The sequence below is a fragment of the Trachypithecus francoisi genome, unplaced genomic scaffold, assembly GCF_009764315.1.
Source record: "Trachypithecus francoisi isolate TF-2019V2 unplaced genomic scaffold, Tfra_2.0 Lachesis_group8, whole genome shotgun sequence".
In the NCBI taxonomy this organism is placed as follows: Eukaryota; Metazoa; Chordata; class Mammalia; order Primates; family Cercopithecidae; genus Trachypithecus; species Trachypithecus francoisi.
Window position 1 is genome coordinate 110157462 of NW_022681473.1, and position 16972 is coordinate 110174433.

At 40.4% G+C, this 16972-nt stretch overlaps 1 long non-coding RNA gene across 1 annotated transcript; it reads left to right on the plus strand.

The window, feature by feature from the left end:
- The first annotated feature begins 4097 nt into the window (after positions 1-4097).
- On the plus strand, positions 4098-6533 carry LOC117080979. Its single transcript, XR_004436034.1, has 2 exons — positions 4098-4260; positions 5967-6533. It is a non-coding gene; the product is annotated as an uncharacterized LOC117080979 (long non-coding RNA).
- Positions 6534-16972: the final 10439 nt, after the last annotated feature.

Here is a 16972-nt window from a genome sequence, read left to right on the forward strand (position 1 = left end):
TATGACTTTATAATGATAACATCATTTATAGAGAATTAAAACACAAATGAGGAATTGGAAGTAAGCCCCTGGCTATGTACAATGTCTTACTTCAGACTAGTTATATCCTAAAATACCAAGAAAAATTACAGCTAAAAACAATAATCTGAAGACTAAAACAGCATTAAGGAATTAGGAAGTTCTCAGGGAAATATTAGCAATAGACAATATTGTCCTGTTTTCATAAAGGGGAACAGTCTGCAAATGATAAGATAGTAAATTTGGCATGGACATCTAGGACACTTTAAAACAGATTATTAAATGTGTGATTCTCAAATAATCAAAAAAGAAGTTCCTGGTACTGGGACCAAGAATGGGTTCACCAGGAGCAATTAATGTAGCTGCGAGTTGCTATCATTTTAATAGTTATTTGACTGGTAAATTAGGAAAATTGTTAGACAACAAAAATCTGGAACTTAGGGAATATTTGGGATAAATCTATTTTGATATTGTAGTCAAGAAAATAGGTGAAATGTAGGCGAGATTATAGAATTAGTTGCATTTGTACATGTTTAACAGGGGACCAAAAACTCAATAAGTACCAAGTACTTGGAGACTGGGAAACTCTGGAGAGAAAAGGGCTCCTTCTAAGGCTGATGGGGGCATCAGCTCAGGCCCAATGGGATAGGTCCAAGAGATCTGAGGCAAAATTATGTGCAAGTTAGCATGTCTGATGGATCTGATCAAAGATCATTTCAAGGTTTCTGAATTATGGCTCTTCTGTCAGGTGAGAATTCAAGTTTTTAAATTAGAAACTTGAGCGAATGCCAGGAAACCAGGATGAAGGTCCAAACTCAGGAAGAAGGAGTCAGGGACTCTGGTGACCTCAGACTGTGGCTGCAGTGTTGAGCCTGGGTTTTTGTCTCCACTGACAAAGGCAGGGGCAGGGATTGGTAGATGGTCTAGTCTTGCTCCACACAAAGGGAATAGACAGTGCTCTTGACAGCACATCCTATTCATGTCCAGGCACTTTGACAGCAGATATAGGGAGGAAACCACTGATATGCTGCTAGACTGATGCTCATTGATTTTAGGAGCAGCCAGAGCTGATGTACACATATCTGGTGGTCAGCAGTATAGCTGCAGAAGGCTCATGGGCATGGAGGTGCCCACTCACTGCAGGCCCACTGTCAATGAGGGAGAGGGTATTGCCCTGGAGTTGAACCAAGTGGTCTCAGGTTTTCTTCCAAGAGTCTGATTGTCTCAAGGAATGGAAAGCCATTTTAAGCCTAATACTATAGGTCAGCTATTAATCCACAGCAACTTTTCCTTCTAAATTCAGTTGAAAAGGTCCCAGATGCTATTTCCCATTTTCCATACTATGGGAGTAGCAGCTCATAGTTACAATAAATTAGGACACAGTGGAGAAACCACTGGAAGCCTGGGTTCTAGCCATGATTTGCCACTCTGCTTTTTTCAAATCATTTAACCTCCTTGGGCCTTAGATTTCATTGATGAAAAAAATAGTTTCATTGTGAAATATTCTATACATGAAATATATTAATATATTCATGCACACACACATATGCATATAAGATTAATACAACACATCACATTTTACCTCATCTTCTACCTTAAGGGAACATTACAAGAGTCTTCCATGACTTTTATTTGATTCTCCTGATCATTTTCTGTTTCCTTGTTCCTAAGTATAAGCACTCTCCAATGCCTTTTGTATTTTTCATCTCATTTGTTTTTGTTATAATTTTATTACCTATATATGTGTTCCTAAAAAATACATCACTAAATTCTGTATGTTTTGGACTTTACATGAATGATTTCAGCTCTACATAGAGTTTTAGTTTTTTTCTGGTAAGTTGGAGATATTAATTTTATTTTTAGGATTCTTTGCTTCTAAGCATTAGAAAGTGATCTTGGGTTTATAAAGAAAGACATTTGCTGGAAGGATCTAGTGTTACTCAGACTCAGAGGAGGCACTCAACAACCAGACATCAGGAAGGGCTGGATAAGGCAGCTCCTGGAATTTCAGTACTAGCAGTTGGTAAAATTTTCCAGCAATGCTACTATTGACTAAAGTAGCTCCAGCAGGTTTTAGTCCCTTGGTTTTTTCCTTCAAAGTGCAACCTTGCCAGAAATCATTTATTTGGCTTAGTCTGGTCATGTGCTCTACCTTGCATTCAGGAGAAAGGTGTCTCATGATTGGCAGCCCAGCAGATGTCCGTGGAGCTAGAGGAGAGCATTTCCTCCAAGGAAGGGGTCCTGGGCTTGCTTACCTCTCTCTGAGGGTTAGTATGAGGAGCCCATGAGACCATAAATGTGGAGATTCTTTTAAAAGTGTGAAGCACTGTACAAATTCATTCATTTCTTAAATGACAAAAAATATTTTAAATGTCTGCACTGTGCTAGGTACCATGTTAGATGCTGGGGATACACAGATGACAAAATATACCCAAATAAATAAATGAAAAATGTCTGGACGGAGGGAGAGGGAAACAAAGAATAAAGGTGACTAAGATGGCGTACTTCCTGGTTCTTCATCACCAACTTTTCCCACACACGCGAAAATGTAGCCGGCGCCCAGGAAGGTGCAGATCAACCGGGCATGCGCCAGGTGACATCAATCCTAAGAGACCGAGATTTACCTGGCCGCACCTACGGAACACCCCCCCGACACGCCCGTGTCCCGCCTATTGCCCTCCCACTCCTATTGCCCTTGCAGGCGCGCGGCGCGAACTTCCTCGGCCCCTCCTCATATGTAGGACCCAGGAACCTTGCCCGAGAACACCGGAGCGACTTCCTCGGCCTCCGCCGCTGGAGACCGGTGAACGTCGTCTCCTCTTTCTATACATTGGCTACGTAATAAAGTTTCCTTTTTATCTTGCCTACTTGCCTTTTCCTCTGGCGCCGGCTCTAGTGGTCACATAAAGCAAATCAGTTGGTGCCGAACCCGGGAGGAGACCCCTCCTCAGGGCCCCCCAAGGTCTGAGGAGCCTCCTCCTTCCACACCGCGGACGGACCAGGACCTAGACATCGCTTTCCACACCTCCAAGTCTCCTGGGGTGAGTACCTCTTGCCTCCCTCTCATACTCCTTGGCCAGAAGTCCTGCGCAGGCCCAAGGTTTTTTCCGGTCACCAGGTGACCCATAGGGGAGTTCCCAAAGGCAGAGACGTCTGCCCAAAGGAACTCCATTCCGTTCCATGGGAGAGCCGTCCAGGACAGAGACATCTGCCTGGAGGTAATCTCCATTCTGGCTCCAGGAGCCTCCCACCGGTCTCTAGTGGCTCCAAAGGACGCTTTGTAGCCAGGTAGAGTTCGGTTTCCATTTCCGCCCATAGGCGAGAGGAAGGCAATGGGAAACCCCCAATCCAAAATACCTAGAGACCCCCCTTTAGGGTGTCTTCTAAAAAAAAATCTCAAAACTTTACAATTAGAACAAGATCTTAGGCAAAAGCAACTGGTGTTCCTCTCCACTGTGGCGTGGCCACAATATAATTTAGACAACCAGTCTCAATGGCCGCCTGAAGACACCCTAGACTGTAACATTTTAATCGACCTCAGTAATTTCTGCCAGCACTTAAGCAAGTAGTCTAAAATAAATTATATACAAAAGTTTTAAGACTTGCGTTCTCGACCAGACTTGTGTAGCCAATGTTGCTTGGCCCAAGTCAAGTTGGCTAAGGCGCGGATCCAGCAAAGTCAGAAAAAAGTCATCTTTCCTGTCTGAATCGCCTGTGTCAGCAACCCCCTTCCATTCCTGCCGTATACTCCACCTCCCCTCCCGCTTCTGCTCCACCTCCCCCTCCTGCTTCCGCTGTAGTTCCACCCTCCTCCTCGGTCGCGCCTACCATTGTTGAGGCTGCCCCTCCTTCCATCCCTCAGCACTTCCGCCTACCCACCTTCCACACTCCCTCTCATTCTTGCCTTATCAGTAGCTGTCTCTTACTCTCATTCTGCCTTCCTCTTCAGTCTATTCCTGCCCTCCTCTTCCTCAGCTCCTTCCTAACTATTCTGTCATCATTCTATTACTGTCATCATTCTATAACCTGCTTCTTATATCTCCTCTAATAATTGTTTTAGACCTTTAGGTACCTAAGGCACTAGGCAAACCAGTGTCTGATCTCTGTCCTAGTCTTAACTAAAACCAAACAATACTCCAGACACTAGGCAAACCGGTGTCCTTACATCTAAACGGCGGCGGACAATACCGTCTCCTAGCAACTACCTCTGCTACGTCACCACTGTTGCCCATCTAATACCAGGTAAAACAATTACTGTTATCTAAATTCTTTTCTCTTTATACTTCTGCTGCTTCTCTATCGGCTACAAAACTCTCCGCTGTTGACTAAGTCAACGTCCTTCTCTCCCCCTTAAAACAACACCAAAATGGAGTCCTACTTTACACTTATATTACTACTCTTCTTATACACTCCAACGGCTGGCGGAGTAAAAGGAGGACTCTACGGAGATCCTATTTAAGATTCATATCTGACTGCCACCCTCTTAATCAAAAGGACACTAGTCCAACAAGAAAACTCCCTCCCTAAAAATATAAAACACCTACAAAAGGCCGGGCGCGGTGGCTCAAGCCTGTAATCCCAGCACTTTGGGAGGCCGAGACGGGTGGATCACGAGGTCAGGAGATCGAGACCATCCTGGCTAACACCGTGAAACCCCGTCTCTACTAAAAAATACAAAAAACTAGCCGGGCGAGGTGGCGGGCGCCTGTAGTCCCAGCTACTCGGGAGGCTGAGGCAGAAGAATGGCGTAAACCCAGGAGGCGGAGCTTGCAGTGAGCTGAGATCCGGCCACTGCACTCCAGCCTGGGCAATAGAGCGAGACTCTGTCTCAAAAAACAACAACAACAACAAAAAACACCTATAAAATTTAACCTTAGCCATACAATCACAAGAACAGGCCCTACAAGATCAACTACACTCCTCCATAGAAGACCAACTACACTCCTCCATACAAGATCAACTACACTCCTCCAACAAAGACCCCTTCTCATGGTTGAAACTTGTCCGCCAAGGGTTAAACCTAAAACAGGCAGCTCACATAACACATCTCCCCCACTGTTTTCTCTGTGCAGCCCTTAAAGAAGCCCCCTTAGTGGCAGTCCCTTTACCTACTGCTTTCAAGGCTACAACTAACTCTACAGGCACCTCCCAAAAACCGTTTTTGCTCCAAGTTCCACTATACCAAAACCCAGAAAATCTAATCCTTCCTTTCTGCTACTCTGCCCCAAACTCCTCCTAGTGTAAGCACACCCAGTCGCCCAATAAGACCCAGACAGCCCCCGTTGGAGTTTATTTCTGGTGTAATAAAACCCTCTTCAAGGTCCTTAACCATGCATCCATCAACCAATCTCTCTGCATCCCAGTGTCCCTAGTACCTAGCTTAACTCTATATAGCAAAGCAGAAGTGGCTGAACTCACCCTACAATTTAACTCTCCTCCTAATAATCTCCAAAAACAGGCCGTCTTCCTTCCCTTAGTCATCGGGATCTCTCTAGCCTCCTCCTTAGTGGCATCAGGGCTTGGAACTGGGGCACCTGCCCACTCTGTACAATCTACCCGATCTCTAACCGCCCAAATTCAAGAAGCTATAGAAGCGTTGGCTGAAAGTCTAGCCTCCTTACAACACCAAATCACTTCAGTAGCTCAGATGGCAGCACAGAACAGGAGAGCACTAGATCTTCTCACAGCAGAAAAAGAAGGAACATGTCTTTTCTTAGGAGAAGAATGTTGCTATTACATAAATGAGTCAGGTCTAGTTGACACTAATATCCAAACCCTAAACCGCATTAAAACAGAATTAAAAAACTACAATACTCCCTTAACCCCTGGTCCACCCATATACTTATTACCAATAATGCAACAGGTGTTCCCATTCTTCATCACTGTATTAATTCTCTGTCTTATCCTATGTTTTGCCCCCATTTTAATCAAATTTCTCCAAGCCAAAGTGCAAGAGATCACCCGTGTTGCCTTCAACCAGATGCTCCTGCATCCCTACGTCCAGGTGCCAACCATAGACCCTCATGACGCCACCCCTTAACAGCAGGAAGCAGCTAGACAGACAACAGCGCCCCCAATCATCATAATCAATAAAAGGTTGGACTGTCTGGAAGGAGGGAGAGGGAAACAAAGAACAAAGGTGACTAAGATGGCGTACTTCTGGGTTCTTCATCACCAACTTTTCCCACACACGCGAAAATGTAGCCGGCCCCCGGGAAGGGGCAGATCAACCGGGCATGTGCCAGGTGACATCAATCCTAAGAGACTGAGATTTACCTGGCCACACCTATGGAACGCCCCCCGACACGCCCGTGTCCTGCCTATTGCCCTCCCACTCCCAGAAAAGCTGCTCCCGGCAGGCGTGCGGCGCGAACTTCCTCGGCCCCTCCTCATACGCGGGACCCAGGAACCTCGCCTGAGAACACCGGCGCGACTTCCTCGGCCTCCGCCGCCGGAGACCAGTGAACCTCGTCTCCTCTTTCTATACATTGGCTACGTAATAAAGTTTCCTTTTTATCTTGCCTACTTGCCTTTTCCTCTGGCGCCGGCACTAGTGGTCGCATAAAGCAAATCAAAAAACATGTGGTAAAAGCAAGCAATTTATTGCTTGGTGATTTTGTCCTATGTACTGCATAAAGCCCTGGACATAGACTATTTTTTTTTACTACACCCTAAAAAGGCGGTTATTATTATTCCAGTTTTACAGATGAGGCCCAGAGGTTAAGCAACCTGCCCAAGAAAGGGGTAGCCTAGATTGGAAGTCTGGAATCCTGACTCCAGGGTGAGTGGCCTTGCCTCCTGAGATGAGCTATAATAGAGTCAGATATACAGGCTATGACAGAAAGACAGTGATGAGGGCACTGGTACAGGCTTCATAGAAGAAGGACCTTGGAGGGTCCATGAGGGATTTACTAGGAGGCAAAGTGATGGGAGGAGGTCCGCCCCAGGCTGAGCGAAGAGCATCGGGATGGCAGGAGTTAATTGTGGGTGTGTAGACCAAGGACAGGCAGTGTCCAACAGGGGGCTATTCCTTCCTCTACCTCTTCCTTTTCCAGGTTAATTTCTTATAGTTTAATCTCAAGGCATAGAAAACCTCTGCTGCAAATTTCAGTGTTTGTCTTTCCACTGAGGAATAATTCCATTCAAAGAAAAACCATTCTGGGTGGTAAGGAGGGTTGCTATTTATTTATTTAAGATGTGGGCAAACTCCTAATCAAAACTTCTACCATCATCTAAGCTGGCGTTCTCCCCAATGCGCTTCGTGAAAACTTTTGCCTAAGGCTTGCAGATTTGACTTGCTATTTAAAATAATGTAATTTGGCAATTGCTGAGGCTTTTTGTGCATCTGTTGTGTGTTTAAGTGGAACCTCATGGAATATTGGAAACTCAGACCACAGAGGCAGCCTTAGAGCTACCTTCCACTGGATTCATGGTAGGAGTCCATCACTATTACCATTTTCAACATAGTGTTAATCATCATGATCATGATCATTGTTTTCAGCCGCGGGCTTTGTAGATTTCAGTTGTTATTATGAGACCACAGAGTTATGATCTCTGAGGGAAAACTGTTTGCAATGTGTATTGATATGGTCAAACAGAAATAAGTTGGTATTTATGCAGAATGCATAAAAGAAACCAGGAAACTCTGAAATCGAGTTAGATGGTTGAACATTTATAGGGGTTTAATTTGCAAGAGGATTTAGATGGGGCTGTGGGAAGTGGTGCTAAGGAAGCAAACCAACGTATTTGCATAATTTCTATCCTCACTTGAAATCCCATAGTTAATTAAAAAACTTATCTTTTAAGTATTTACCATTCAAATCTGTTGCCTATAGAAGGAATAACGTATATCATAGTGCTTTGTACCTTATAAGGTCCTGGTGAATGGTTAGTGGTTCCCATTTTTGTTTTGGGACCTAAGGCTTGTGCTTGTTCTTTTCATGCTCCAGAAAACAAGCCTCAGAAATTTGGTGACTGGGGTAGAATTGCTGAAGAAATTAACAGAAAAGGATGGAACTAAAATTCAGATCTTCCAACTTTCCATGCATTGAGTTTCACATGAGATCTTCTCACCAATCCGTACCTTACTTTCACTTATTGGGAATCCCCTTCACAGTATATAGGATTTCAGGTAGAAATATGATTGGCAGAATAGTTCCATCTGCAGTTTCTATTTATAACTCTAGAATCTACCCCTCTGGAGACCTATTTTAAAATCATTTTGAATATGATTTGAAAGAATGCCTCCCTATCCTGAAGCAGGGATATGTCTCAAATGATCTTGATCATGACTTATGAGTTTATATTATGCTGAGTAGGGTTTTTTGTCTTCAGGATGATAAAGAAAGTAGAGAACATAGCTTATCTCTATTAACCCAGGCAAAGCATTGACCTTCGATTGCTCCCCCATTTCTTTCTATTGTCTCCACCAGTTGCATGTTCTTAACGTTGTGCATAAATAAGTCTAATTAGGAACACAAGTCTCAGGCTGCAGAAAAGCACTTAGCAGCTCTCCATGAATGCTGAGTTTAAAGGAAATAGAATTACAACACAGAGCAGTATTACAGTATCAGTTTCTCTCTCTTTCTCTGTCCTCCTCTCTCTGTTTCCCTCTCTGTGCCTCTGTGGCCGTCTTTTTTCCTCCACTTTCCAACTACAACGAATGTCTTGACTCAATATTCCTAACCAACATCTTGCCTGTCGGGTTTTTATCTCAACTCATTCTTTTTTCATAGTCTTTTCCTGTGCCTTACAGATAATGTGAAGCAGATATCTTCTAAAATGTACTCCTGCTTTCCATAGTAAATCATTTCCAGAGGCAAACTCTTCTCTTTTGTTCTTCGGGATTTTTCCCCCTCAGGTCCTATGTTAATCCATTCATCCAGCCAGCCAGCTATCCACCTATCGATCTTAAATAATGGTTTATCAAGAGCAGATCTATTCGGGCCAAGTGTCAGGCAACACACAGGAAACATGATTTACACCTTGCACCCACCTCTCTCACTATTCAAGTTGGAGGATGGGGGAAAACTGTGTGCTCAGTTTTCTGCAGAATGCGCATAGTATGTTTTCCATAAATGCGAAATTTGTGGATGCTACTATTCATGTCATCCTTTTCCTAAAGGCATATCCAGATGAAAGAAATTTTTAAAAAGTTATTCCTTGTCCTCTATTTAGGAGATTGATCTGTTAGGAAAATCATAAAACAATTTGAGACAGTGCATAAGGTGCAATTAGATATCAAAAAAGATAGGTGCAGGCCTAAAAGGATATGCATATTTAGGGAAGGTTTGCATTGGCCAAAGAAAGCTCATTGAGGAATTAAACTGGGTTTTGAAAGATGGAAAATATTTGGATAATCAAAAAGGAGGATAAAGGATAATAATATAAATAATTTACTGTTTTCTAGACTATTCTAAGTGCTTTTGTGTACATATTAACTCGTTTAATCATTTAGTTCTTACAGAAGCTTATAGGGTAGTACTATTAATATATTGCTTTTGTGGATAAATGAATTGAAGAACAGAAAGGTTAAGTAACAGCTAGGAATTGGCAATCAGAATTTGAACCCAGACAGACTTGTGGTAGGACATGTGCTCTTAACCATTGTGCAATTGGATTCTTAAAGGTAGATCAGGTGGGTAAAATAGGATAGGCTGGATGGGAGAGGCCTGTGGAAGGAAGAATCAACCATGGCTGCCTGAAGGATGGGATGTTCGTATTCTTTATTTCACTAAAGAAATGAATCATTTCAAAGATTAAATAAAATCTTGCTATTTACCTGCTTTTTCAAAGGAATATTTACTGATTCTTGGTAAGTTCAGCCCCAGGGAGCCACAACAATGGGTTAATTTTTTTCTTGGGCTAAATTTTATTTTTTTTCCTGGTAAAAATAATATTTAATACAGAACTCAGACCATATGATTTATTGCCTGTTTGAAAATCCTTTTCATCACTGTATGTTTTACCAGTAAATATTTAATCCTTGGCACCAAGTGCCACCCTGTTTATTAACTTTAGAGTTCATATTTTATAGTAAACTAAATTCTAAAATATCCTAGGAAGAGAAAAACATTTCATCTACATAGTCCTCTGAGAAATTTTGCCAAAAGGAACCCCATGTTATACTGCTTGGTCACATCACCCCTTTGATTATTGGAAAACCTGATCACTAGAAAAGCAAACTTTCCTTCACAATAATGTCTATATTATATTACACTTGCTGTGGAATCCCAAGTTTTCATCCCAAACAATTGTCTTGTGCCCAAAGACACGACCAGAATAAATGGCCTGGCTGGAGGCTTCACGCTTTTGCATGGGTGGCCCCCTCTGACTGACGATTCTGTTTTCCTGTCTTTGAGGCTATGGTTTCAAAAACTTAAAACCACCAGACCCAGAAAAGATAAATCTCTTTCAGTTTGCTTCAGAAAATCTAAACTCAATAATATCCACGTTGGTGGCTTCTGGAGAGAGTTACTCATCTGTCTTTCAGGAATGGGCCTTTTGGGTCTCACTGACTCACTCTGGGACTGCTGGAGTTTTGCTCTAAGGCAGGGTTCTGAATCAGTGCTTAGGAGTTTCCTCTTACTGCCCCAACACATACTCTTCACTTTATTTTAGTTTATATTTTATTTATTTTATTTTATTTTCCTCCTCTTTTTTATTCACTTTTATTTTAGATTTAGGGGTACATGTGCAGGTTTGTTGTATGAGTAAATAAATTGCATGTTATGAGGGTTTGGTGTACACATTATTTTGTCACCCGGGCAATCAGCATAGTACTTGGTAGGTAGTTTTCCCATCCTCACCCTCCTCCCACCCTCCACCCTCAAGTAGGCACTGGTGTCTGTTGTTGCCTTCTTTGTGTCCATATGTACTCAATATTTAGCTCCCACTTCTAAATGAGAACATGTGGTATTAGGTTTTCTGTTTCTGTGTTAGTTTGCCTAATAGTGGCCTCCAGCTCCACTGATGTTGCTGCAAAGGACATAACCTTATTCTTTTTTATGGCTGCACAGTATTCTGTGGTTTATATGAACCACATTTGCTTTATCCAGTCCATCATTGATGGGCATTCAGGATGTTTCCATGTCTTTGCTGTTGTAAATAGTGCTGTGATGAACATACGAATGCATATGACTTTACTGTAGAATGATTTATATTTCTTTGGGTATGAACCCAAAAATGGGACTGCTAGGTTAAATGGTAATTGTGTTTTAAGTTCTTTGAGAAATCACCAAACTGCTTTCTGCAATGGCTGAACTAATTTACATTCCCACTAGCAGTGTATTCACTGTTCGTTTTTCTCTTCACTCTTACCATCATCTGTTAATTTTTGACTTTTTAATAATAACCATTCTGGCTGGTGTGAGATCACATATCTCATTGTGGTTTTTGATTTGCATTTTTCTAATAATTAGTGATGTTGGACATTTTTTCATATGCTTATTGGCCATGTGTATGCCTTCTTTAGAAAAGTGTTTCTTCATGTCCTTTGCCCACTTTTTAATAGGAATGCTTTTTCCTTATAAATCTGTAAGTTCCTTATATATTCTGGATATTAGACCTTTGTTGGATGAATGGTTTGTAAAAATGTTCTCCCATTCCATGGGTTGTCTGTTTACTCTGTTGATAGTTTCTCTTGCTGGGCAGAAGGTTGTAAGTTTAATTAGATCCCATTTGTCAATTTTGTTTTTGTTTCAATTGTTTTTGGTGTCTTGGGCATGAAATCTTGGCCAGATCTTATGGCCAGAATGGCATTTCCTAGGTTATTGTCCAGGGTTTTTATAGTTTTAGGTTTTACATTTAACCCTTTAATCCATCTTGAGTTGATTTTTATATATGGTGTAAGGAAGGCATCCAGTTTCAATCTTCTGCAGATGGCTAGCCAGTTATCCCAGGAACATTTATTGAATAAGGAGCCCTTTCCCCATTGCTAGTTTTTTGTTGATTTTGTCTGAGATCAGAGGGTCATAGATGGGCAGCATTATTTCTCAGCTCTCTATTCTGTTCTATTGGAGTGTGTGTGTGTGTGTGTTTACCAGTACCATGCTGTTTTGGGTACTGTAGCCTTGTAATATAGTTTGAAGTCAAGTAATGTGATGTCTCCAGCTTTGTTCTTTTTGCTTAGGATTGCCTTGGCCATTCAGGGTCTTTTTTGGTTTCATCTGAAGAGTTTTTTTCTAATTATGTGAAGAATGTCATTGGTAGTTTGATAGGAATAGCACTGAATCTATAAATTGCTTTGGGCAGTATGGCCATTTTAACAATATTGATTCTTCCTATCTATGAACATGGAATGTTTTTCCATTGTTTGTGTAATCTCTGATTTCTTTGAGCAGTGTTTTATAATTCTCCTTGTAGAGATCTTTTACCTCCTTGGCTATCTGTATTCCTAGGCATTTTATTCTTTTTGTGGCTATTGTGAAGAAAATTAGGTTCTTGATTTGGCCCTTAGCTTGGATATTGTTGGTGTATAGAAATACTACTGATTTTTGTACATTTTGTATTCTGAAACTTTACTAAAGTTGTTTATCAGATCAAGGAGCTTTTGGGCAGAGACTGTGAGGTTTTCTAGGTAGAGAATCATATCATCTGCAAACAGGGATAGTTTGACTTCCTCTCTTCCTTTTTGGATGCCTTTTATTTATTTCCCTGGATTAATTGCTCTGGCTAGGACTTTCAGTATTATGCTGAGTAGGAGGGGTGAGAGAGAACCTGCTTGGTTTGTTCCAGTTTTCAGGGGGAATGCTTCCAGCTTTTGCCCACCCAGTATGATGCTGGTTGTGGGTTTTTCATAGATGGCTCTTACTATTTTGAAGTATGCTTCTTTAATGCCTAGCTTGTTGAGGGTTTTTAATATGAAGGGATGTTGAATTTTATCGAAAGCCTTTTCTGGGTCTATTGGGATGATCATATGGTTTTTGTTTTTAGTTCTGTTTATGTGGTGAATTGCATTTATTGATTTGTGTATGTTGAACCAACCTTGCATTCCAGGGATAAAGCCTACTTGATGTTGGTGGAGTAGCTTTTTGATGTGCTACTGGGTTTGGTTTGCTAGTATTCTTTTGTATACTCTCCACTTTAAAACACACTCTATACCTTCCTGTATTCTCTTCCTGCCATTCACTTTGGAGGAAATTCCTTTCCTTACCCACTCATTTCCTCAGTTATTAAAATTATATCCATTCTTAAAAGTCCAATTCCAATGATCATTATTTTACTCAAAGTTTAATATGGAATTCATCTTTCATGAAGTTTTATACTGATTTAAAGAAGTTATATACACAATTCCATAGAAGTATCTTAATTCTTAACATATCATCACTTTCACTGACTTATTTATTTTTCAATGTCAATGTTTCTCATTTTTTATATTTAGTAGAAACCTTAAATTGTCTCTAGTTGTTGAAATGGGGAGGATTTCAGGAAATTGGAGAAAGATCAAAGCTATTAAAGACACTGCAATTAAAGGAAGTAAAAAGAATGAGAAATAAATATAAAAATAACTATTCATCATTTAATTTTAGTTTATTACATTTAGTAAACATTTGGAAAAAAGGGGATTTACAAAGAGTGTTTTGTGTGTGCCTGGTAATGTGTGTGATAGCATGCTGTAAACAATAAAGCATGTTATAAATGATCATTATTAATATTATTGTGTATAGCAGAAGCTTTTTTAACATGCATCTGTTTAATTGACTTGCTAGATAAGTGAATGTTTTTCATTCCCTCTAAGACATTTTAACTAATGTCCTTAGCAGAGCAAGTACTTATAACTAGCAGGCTACTTTCTAGTAAGCCTGTATAATTCTGCTCAGAAAAACATTGTATGCTTACTGAGAAAGCCAGTAGAGTTTATTCCAAAACCTGTTTATTCTAGTTGTACTTGAAATTATAGTTGTAAAATTTAATTTGCTTGCATATAAAGCAACAGAATATGATTGTGAAAAGATGTTTGCTGTTTATTTGAAAACAAACTTGAAACATTTTTGAATGACTCAATAAAGATGGATTACTTTACAAAGCTGCTGTTGATTTTATAGTTATGAGACCACTATAAAAATGTTGACAAAAAAAAATCAAAAAATTTAGAATTCTGCACTTAGCTTTTTTTCTTTTTCTTTTTCTTTTTTTTTTTTTCACACAGCTTTCTTTATAAATGACTTGAAGTTCTGGCTTCACTTTAAAGAAACAAAAACCAGAGATCATGGGTGATGCTTAAAAGTATATTGTTTATACAGTAAGAACTAAGCAGAACTCTGACCAGAAGAGTCAAAGAAAAAAATTGTGGCCTTATTATTATAAGACTGGTAAATAAATTTACATTTCTATTTGTTTTAGTTAAAATCTATATTACTTTGTTGTAAGTCCCCATCCACATATCCTCATTTTAAGTGGCTTTTTGTTTATCTATGAAACCTTAGGTTTCTGCTAGAACATGTTTCTGGTTAACTATCTCAATGCTGGATGGTACTAATGAGTACCTAATGAGGCTAACCCTGTCTGATACTTTCCAGGCAATGACTCCTTAGATATGGGATGATCTGCACACTGGTTGGAGACAACATCAAACTTACTAACTTAAGATCTAAGAAAAAAAAAAGACCGTCTCCCTGGTGCAATAGCCCGCTTTATGTTCTTGCATGGTATGACTCCTTAGGCCTAGTCTAGATAAAAAACACAAATGGGAACTTTGGCAGCCTGGAGTGGCACTGAAGCCTGCAAGCCCAGATGTTAAGTTAAATCAGGTGAGACATTGACCCAGGATGATTGAAGGCTCTGGAACTGGAAGGAAAATGTGAATCATATTTGAAGGGAGAATCAAAAGGTCATGTCCAGGGAAGTTGTGCCAAATGTTGAGTCTAAGAGCTAAATGAAGTTGTAGATGGAAAGGTGAGTCAAAAGCACAAAACTTGCATGGCTTGGAGCAGGATGAGATGACAAGTTTTATGTGAAATTAGTCATGGAGAAGGCTGTGATCAGTGTAGGAGTTTTAGGAACCCAATTTTTCTCCCTGGTCAATTTTGGCTTAGAGAAACTAGGGGAAGTTTAAACTTAGAATCTTTTTGGGTTTCATTTATATATAAAATGCTTCAATATATGTAAACAATTTATTGACAAACTGCATTTTGTTGAATATATAAAGTTGAAAAAATTTATTTTCTTTATCTCTGTCCCCATGTCATATTGAGTTCACTTTTCATCCCAGATAGTGGCTCACTTAATGATAGCTTGGCTTGGTTGTATAACTTCTATTGCTCTTAGTCATTCAAATGGGTTTATATTGGTTTCTGAGATCCAGTACTTTCAACTTAAAACTTTCATCTCATATTATATTCAAAGTAATTCTTCTCTCCTCCACCAATACTGGGGCTTTATTGTCTTGTAGTGAGGATCCGTGTTGTGTGGACTGGCTCTCAGAGAGTTCTACACAGTTCTTCCTGCAAGTAATTTCTTAGATGTTGGGACAAGGGAAAGAAGAAAAAAAAAAGAAAAGAAAAATGGAAACTTTCTTCATGACTGAGCCATGTTGCAGTCTTGCCCTTGGATGGTCATGATGGCTACTCTCACTCATTGTTTATGAACTCCAAGTACATGGATAGTTGCTAAACATGCCTTGCAGACGAGGAACTCTTAATCCAGAGGAGTAAGTCATTGGTGACGTCTTAGAAGATTCATCTTCCTTAGTCATTGGTGATGTCTTAGAAGATTTGGCTGCATCTTTCTGCTGACTCCCAGGAGGTGGCATCACTCTTCACTTCTATATTCTCCTCTTAACATGCTGTGTCAGTTCTGGGGAGACTGTAGCTCTTAATCTTCTCAACTCCTGTGCAGTTCCAGCCCAGAATAAAATATCAGCCTCTCCATCTTGCTGATACCCTCAAACTTTATAATGTGATTTGTTCTCAGTTAAGGGGCAAGAGAAGTTCCCTAAGATGAGGTAAGGGATAGCTCTTTTTCACAAGCCCTGCAATGCCCTAGACATTTTTTTTTTTATCAAGCTTTCTTCTCATATTGGCAGTACTGAATAGCAGCACAAGTTTTTAGTAGGGATAGTCCTCTGAACTGGTACTTTTCAGTAGCCTTGAGAGTGAAAATTCCCTGAATTAAGAAATGAGATGTGGGGACCGAGTGTGGTGGCTCACGCCTGTAATCCCAGCACTTTGGGAGGCCGAAGCAGGTGGATCACCTGAGGTCAGGAGTTCGAGACCAGCCTGGCCAACATGGTGAAACTCTGTCTCTATTAAAAATACAAAAATTAGCTGGGTATGGTTTCAGACACCTGTAATCCCAGCTACTTGGGAAGCAGAGGCAGGAGAAATGATTGGAACTGGGAGGCAGAGGTTGCAGTGAGCTGAGATCACACCATTGCACTCCAGCCTGAACGAGAAGAGCAAATTTCCATCTCAAAAAAAAAAAAAAAAAAAAAAAAAAAAACTGAGGTGCTTGATTCTTTTGTCTTCAGCTTTACATCTTAGATAGCAAAAAAAAAAAAAAAAAAACTTGATTTCTCTGATGCATGCTTTGGTGGCAGTGATTTTGAATTTTTTTCCTTTTCCATCCTTGCCATTGGTGAGGTAAAGGACTTTCTTAGTTCCAGGTCATTTCTTGGTTCCAGATTATCCCAGAGAATGCTGGGCCATACATACTTCAAATGAAGTCCACTAACCTCATCTGAGAATCAGCAAATATCAGTTGCTCAGCATAGACCAATTTATTGTACATTTTTGAATGCAATTTAGTAAATTTTATTGCTTTCCTACTGTATGCAAGTGCTGCAGAGTGACAAGATTCATGGTCTCAAGATGCAAAGTATTCTAGGCAGGTGGAAATCACTCTTTACACACATATAAGGTAGTGTTTTGGGAAAAGTAATTTGGATACGTATTCAGGAGAATTATCTTTTGCCAGGACATGCCAAAAATTGTGAGGCTGTATGAGTTTTAACAAG